Here is a 7,835-nt window from a genome sequence, read left to right as displayed (position 1 = left end):
TCCCCGTCTTTTTAAAATGGTTGAGGGTCAGAAAGGTCTCAGCTAATATGGCAGTTGTAGGGTTGACATGAGTATTTTCATATTCCATGAATGCAGCAGCAGCTTCTAGGCTTATAACCCCTATTAAGCTTGGAAATAACACGAGCCCATAGATCCCCAGAGCGATTAACTTGTCTCTTTCTAGCATTGACCCGTATTGCTCTTTTTTCTTTTCTAGTTCAACCTCCAGAAATTTCCACTTTAAACCGCTGCCATTCTTCTCTAAAAATCTGCTCAAATGTGGAATCTTCAGCAATTTTGACAACTCAGGAATCACCTTGTCATTTCTCAAAGGAAAATAAACTCGGTGCAGGTGTTTGGGAAACTCCGTCAACATTCCATACTCCTCTATAGTGGGACACAAATCCACATTTCCAAAGGAAAAGCATCTGTAATCGGGATCCCAAAAGTTAATCAAAGCTTTGATTGCTGGGTTCAATACTTCTATCTTTGTTATTTCCAACAATCGCCCATACTTTCCGAAGAATGCCGCCTCATCAATGTTTTGACTATGGCCCAATATTCTCTTCATCTCATATATTACGCAATTCAAGTCTTTGACTACTGGAAGCTTCCTTGCATCATATCTAGAGCAATCTCCTTCTGATAGTTGTGACAATTCAGAATTCTGCCCATATTCCACAGTAGTAAATTTGGTAATGATGGCCATCTTATCATTTCAAAAGACCTGAAAACCAAATGCTTTATGGTTTAGGTTGTTTTATGCAAAATGTACTTTGTGGAGCATACACCCTATAGCCGGTTCTAAATCTTTTGTGCTTGACGAGGGTAGGTTGGCTATTCAGTCTCTAAAAAGGGTCTCTTGTTGTCCCAGTGATTGCCCTCGTGGAGGCAATATGGGGGCTTGTAGGCAATGAGATGGCACATGTACCAACTATTGACAGTCTAAGCACTCAGCGAAGAGTTGGGGTTTACACAAACTTAAACCTTGACTAACAGTCGTAAGGTAAGCTGCTAGTCCCCCACTTAACTTAAAGTTTGTGTGTGCTCTCAATAATCAAAGTATGTGATGCATGAGACAGTTCTATATAATGCATGAACAATATGTGTAAAATATATGTCAAAGTATGTGATGCATGAGACAGTTCTATATAATGCATGAACAATATGTGTAAAATATATGTACAATATTTAAAGCATATGAGACAGTTCTATATTTAACAATAAACCCACAAAAACAAAAAACAAATCAGACAAAAACAAAGCTTAGTCCACAAGGTCCCCAGTGGAGTTGCCATTCTGTCGCGGGTGCGCGACGTCGCGGCGATCGTCCACCATCAAATGTGTGATGGGGGGATATATATATATGGTAAATATGAGGAGACAAGGAATTCTTTGTCTCTTAGCAATGAAAAAAAGGTGTGGGAGTCGCCACCTAGTATTTTGGTCACTAGGAACCCTAACTGGTCTCAGAGATCGGGCACGGGGACTGGTTGCGTAAAGGGAAGGTATTAGCACCCCAAATACGCCCTACCTAAGGTAAGCTGCATTGTTTATTTGTCTGATAAAATTCAAGGTCTCGTTGTGTTTCCTAGTTGTTGGTCCGTCTATGGTTCAAGAAAAGTCCTCCTCAATAAGGAGGTCCTTATCTTATCGGGTAAAACCTAACCGTTCTAACGTCTATGTATGTTGGTCCGTCTATGGTTCAAGAAAAGTCCTCCTCAATAAGGAGGTCCTTATCTTATCGGGTAAAACCTAACCGTTCTAACGTCTATGTAAAAAAACCATATTTTTAATATCAGGAATACGTTTTATGTTTAATATTCGTAAACAAAAAGATTTTTTAGAATTTTTGAAATATTGGCCTAGTTCTCATGGCTTGAACAAACTGGTTATTAAAGCCAAAATGCATGCTAATACATATATTGTTTTGAAATTTTCTTTGTTATATGAAAAATATGATGTTATAATATATATATATATATATATATATATATATATATTGGAGAGACTAGGCCGTATTTTAAAACAAAACATTTTTTAAATATGTATTTTTTTGTATGTTTTGACGCAAATCGGGTATTTTAATACTGGGTTTTGTATCCTTACGGTATAAAAATACAACCAAATATTAATCCATTTTGATAAAACAAATGCAGAAAAATCAACAATATTTTTAAAATAATTTTTGCAGAATTTTCGTAATTTTTTCATATATATATATATATATAATGCAACAAACAAATAATATACATAATATAAAATTAAATTGGGCTGGGCTGGGCCGGCCCAGCCAGCTAGGCCGGACGCAGCCCCAAAGGTGTTGGGCCGATCTCGGCCCAAAATGAATTGGGCCGACTTTGGCCCAAAAATCTAATATTCCCTTCTGGACCAGGACCGGCCCAGAAGGCAGGGCTGGGCCAGGATCCGCCTGGCCCAGCAACCAAAACGGGCGGGGGGGATTATTTTCCCCCCACCCCTGCATGCAGAACGCTATTCGTTCTGCATGCAGAAAAGGAAAAAAAAAACAAGAGTGAGGGTAGAGAATAGTTACCTGGCACAGAGGCGGTGGCTTGCTGCGTTTCTGGCGGTGCTGTGGCGGAGGCTGGTGGCGGCGTCTTGGCTCACGGACGGCGGCTCCAAGCAGCGGCGGCGCTCTATTTTTTAGTGTTTTCCCGTGACAGCCCTCCCGGTTTGTTTTCCCTAAATTTTCAACTCTTCCTTCCTCTTCCTATGTTTCGGTCTTCCTTTTTTCTTCCCTTCCCTCTCTTCTCTCGGTCTGTTTTTTTTCTTTTCTCTGTTTTTTTTGTTTTCTCTCCTCTCGGTTTCTCTCTTCTTCGGGTCTCTCTCCTCTTTTCGGGTTTTCTTTCTTTTTTTCTCCCCCTCTCCGTTCTCTCCTTTCGGGTCTTTCTCACCCTTCCTCCTCGTCCATTTCTCAGCGTTCTTGGGTTCTATTTATAGAGCCAAGGGCGTGGCTTTTTCTCATGGGGAGCAGCCGGGTGATCGGCCATTGGGCGCGACTGCCAAGGTTCGGCTCCACCCGGTTTTCTAGCAGGTGCGTGGTCGGCCAGTGTGTTCGGTCGGTGGGCTCCAGGCGAGAGAAGGACCGGCAAAAAATTCAAATTAAAGCATCCTTTTTCCTTCTTCCCCGCTGCATGTTCGGGGGGAAGAAGAAAGAGGAACAGTGTCGTTCAAAACGCCACCGTTCTGCTCTTTCTTCTTTTCTTTTTTTTTTAATGTATGAAACGGCGTCGTTTTGGAGAAAACGCGCCGTTTCATTTAAATGTGGCGCCAGAACGCGCCAAATTCCAAATTAGCCCTTAATCATCTTTTTTTTCCTTCAATTGCATCCCTGCCAATTTCGGTCTTCGCCCCTCTTGTTGGCCGCGTTTTTCACTTTAGTCCTTGGCCTCTGATTTATGCAATTGAGCCCTTAATTGATCAAAAAACTTCCAATTTCTTCAATTAGGCCCCTGAATCAATTAATTCCAGCCCCTCCATTTACGCGCCTCTTCCAATTTGGTCCCTGGTTTCAAATTTTCTCAATTAAGTCCCCAATTGGCCCTTAAACTTCAATATTTATGCAATTAGGCCCCTGATTTGACCTAATAAATTCCTAAAAAATATATTTTGGCCCCAGAACTTAAATTTCTTCTAATTAAAGCCCAAATTGACTTAAAAATCAATTTATCTTACAATCAAATCTCCTATAAATTCATTTAAAAATCCAATTAAGTCCATAAACATCCAAATTTGGGCTTTTCTCCTCAAATTTCAAATTTTTCCTTCTCAACAGGGCTCTCCTCCTTCAAGAATATACTGTCAAAAATCCAATCTTTGTATTTTTAACCTCATTGACCAATTTTCCAACCATTTTCTGAGCGCTTCTGCCTCCTGTTATTTTTCTAACCTCCTTTGGCTATATATTTTTATATATATTTTGTGGGGACCCAAAAATGGGTTACAACAGTATGCGTGGTGTGCATATTCTCTCTTCCATGTAGATTTATATGAGTTATCCCTACAGTGTGTTCATACAGTTGATGCCATAGAAATTAGCTTCATCGAGTTTTTGCTTGTGACCTTTTATTTTGTTCAAAGGTGCATTATTTCCCTTGCAGTTTTCATTTTTTAGAACGTTTTCCAAATTATTAATTAATTAACTTTAACTATAATAGAGGTGGTGAAATCACTGTTAACCGCGCCGCTTTTCACACAAACAAATTATTGAGTCTTTTTTTCTCTATATATTTTTTTCAATTACATTTTTATAAACCTAGATTGATCGTCATTTTAATCAGGGTTTTTTTTAGGAAAGATAAGATTTAAAGATAGACACTCAAAGTAAAAAGGGTGGAGAAATGGTGAAAGGTGGTTATTTCAAACTTGGGGTGAAAAGTTTAGTTTGGTCTTTAAACTTTTAAATTATAAATTTTTGGTTCTTTCATATCCTTCAAATTTAATTTTTGTTGAAAACTTTATTTTTTTAATTTTTTGGTCTTTGTTTCAAGAGAAGAAAGAGTTAGTTTTTATATTTTGATGGTAGAGAGAAAAGGTCTTGGTTGACATTGTATTCAAGCATGAAAAATAAAAATATTGGTGTTAATGAGTTTTATTTGATGAGGAGAGTTTATTCTAAGTGTTATTTGCTTTAAACCTTGCTTGAGATGGTAGATATACAAGTTAGAGAGATTTTTTAGTTTCAGACTGATTTTGGATTTACATAGTGATTTTTGGGTTGTTTAAGGTCATGAATAAGTTTTTCAAGGTGTATACTTGTTTAGGTGTTTTTAAGTTAAAATACGGTTGAAAATAGATTTTTTAGGTGTAAAACACCTCTACCTCTACTTTCCAGCAATCTCTAGTCGCTGGAATTTGGACGGAGTAGATAACGCATTACCTATTAAATTTTTTTCAAAACATTCAAGGGCATTCACCCTTTAAAAAAAAGATTAACCAGGCCTATGACTATGGGTTGATCCAGACATATGTGCCTAAGCTTTTTTTCCTTGTTTTTAGTTTTTATTTTTTTTCCTTGTTTTTTTCAATTAGATCTTTATTAATTTTTCTTGCTTAATTTTTTTTTTAATTTTATCTTTTAATATTTTATTAATTTTTAATTAAGCAACATAATTTGTTTTGGTTTGATATTTATAGGCTTATCGCGATCTCAAACAAAGACCACAATATTTAGTTGGTTCTCAATCTTGAATTTTTTTAAAAATAACGGTTAAAATTATGGAAGAATGGCATAGGTTATAAAAATATTTAGAAAATAGCATAGTTTGAACTAGCAAGAGAGGACTATCCTCTTTGTTTTAGTTGTTTCAATTTCAATCCTTATTCTTTTGATTTTTTTTTCTTGACCCTTTTATAAAAATTTTGTTTGTTTTCAATTTAATCCCTTAATTACAATTTATCGTATATTATTTTTTTCAATTTGTTCCTTATTCTTTTGATTTCTAATTTTTTTCCTTGATCTTTTTGTTAAAACTTTATTTGTTTTCAATTTTATTCTTCAATCAAAGTTTATGGTGCATTATTTTTTTCCAATTTAGTCATCATTCTTTTGATTTGTTTTTCCTTTTATTAAAGTTATTTTTCTTTTTAATTTAACCTCAAATCAAAAAGAATTTGTCGCCCCCTCAATATTTTTTTTAATTTTCACCCTCATTCTTTTAATTGTATTTCTTTTATTTGAGATCATTTTATGCTTATAGTCTAATGACCCGAGTCATGGGTTTTGATTATTGACGCGAGTCAAAATCCTTCTTTTTTTCTCATTTTCTTTTTTAACTTCACCGTTTGATATTATTTTTTTTATAAAAAAAATTGGCTTTGTGGTTTTCCTCAATTTCTTTTCTACCATGTTATTCTGATCTTATAACCTGCGACACGAGTTGACTCGCCTCTTATCACCCAGGCTACAAGTCTACCACACTAACTCGAGTTCACTCTGGTTATTTTTTTTATTTATTTAATTTTGTACTTTCAAGTTTTTTTTTCCAAGTTATTGTGCACTTTATTTTTATAAAATTTTTATTTGTTTACTATCGTTGCCTATTTTTTCACTAACTAATTAAAATAAAACCAATTTATTTAATGTGGTCAGGCTTATAGCTAAAGTTCATTTGTTTTTCTTATTTCTTTTAAACTTGATTGTGTCGCCTAAACTATCACTAGCTTTTTTCTTATTTTCTTATTTTAATTTTGGTTTTTATTTTAGTTGATATCTTTTTTAGTATTTTCTTACAGTTAATATCCCTCCTCTATGATTTTTTTTATTTTGTTTATTTAGCCATTTTTTAATTGAGGGTTTTTTTTAAAAAAAATGTTTTGTATGTGTTTAAGTTTTGAAGATATTGTTACGATTCATCTATAATTTTTTTATGTTTTATATTGATGAGCTTCATTTTTAAAAATAAAATAAAAATTATTTAAATATCCCATGTGTCTATTTTCATTATTGTTTGGTCGAATAACAAATTTATTTTCATAAATAAATTTAGTTAACATGATCAGGTGAATATCTCATGTTGTTGGATCAAATATCTTGATTTGTATTTATATCTTGATTTTTAAATTTTCATGTGTTTACACAGATATTTGATCAATTTATTTAATTAGATACTTGCATAAAAATATTTATTTGCACTTAAAATTTTTTTATATATAAAAGCACGTCAATAAAGCATGTACATCCATTTAAAAAAAATACAACTTGTGGCTCTGTGCGGGTTAAAAAGCTAGTTATTATTATTAATTAACAAAAACTAAAAGAGATTATGCTTTTACTATGCATAACCTCACAAAATACTATTCATTGCAATATTTTTTATTTTTTTAATCTATTTTTTTTTTCTAATTTCATTCTTCAACTCTTAGTTTACTAGAGATTGGACTTTATGACTTGTTGTGGTTTACTTTCCATGTGGTCATCTCAATTTCATGTCTCATGTTATGGGTTTGGTGGGTTAATTCGACTGACTTGAGTTTTTTTAATTTTTTTTTATTTGGTATTTTTTCCAGTTTCATCCTTCAACATCTTTAACATTGGGTTGATTAAGAATTATGCTTTGTCATTTGTTTCAGTTTATTTTCTATAAGGTTATCCTGATCTTATGACTCAAGTTACGAGTTTTGCTAGTTAATTTAGGTAGACTCGGATTGTTTTATGTGTTTTTTTTAGATTGATTTTTTTTCAAATTTTATCATTTAATAATGTATTTATTGAGAAATGTTCTTTATAATTTATTCAATTTGCTTTCTATGAATATATCTTAGTCTTATGACCTAGGTTGCAAGCTTGGCTAGTTAACCCGGGTTGACCCGAGTCGCAGGCTTGGAAGGTTAACCTGAGTTGACTTAGGTTGTTTTTTTAATATACTTTTTTATAAATTTATCCCGGTCTCATGACCCAAGTCATGAGTTTAAGAGGTTAACACGGGTTGACTCAAGTTATTTTTTAAATTGAGTTTTTTTTTCCAATTTCATCTTTAAATTGAGTTGATTGGAAAATTAGGCTTCATAATTTATATTGATTTATTTTCTATGGGGTTGTTCTCATGACTCAAGTCGTGGATTTGGCATATCGATATGGGTTGGTTTTTTGTTCCTTTTTAATTATTATTTTTTCAATTTCATTCTTCTACATTGGTTTAATTGGAAATTAAACTTCATAATTTGTTTTGATTTGTTTTATATAGGGTTGTCATGATCTCATGACCCGGGTTGTGGACTTGAAAGGTTAATCCAGGTTGATCCAATATATTGTCACATCAATATTTTTTTAAAAAAAATGACGTTGTCCTGAATTATTTTTTTTATAGTCGAAC

Source organism: Populus trichocarpa, chromosome 2 (assembly GCF_000002775.5).
Source record: "Populus trichocarpa isolate Nisqually-1 chromosome 2, P.trichocarpa_v4.1, whole genome shotgun sequence".
Taxonomy (NCBI): Eukaryota; Viridiplantae; Streptophyta; class Magnoliopsida; order Malpighiales; family Salicaceae; genus Populus; species Populus trichocarpa.
The sequence above is the reverse complement of the archived record's forward strand: the minus strand, read 5'-3'. Positions refer to the sequence as shown.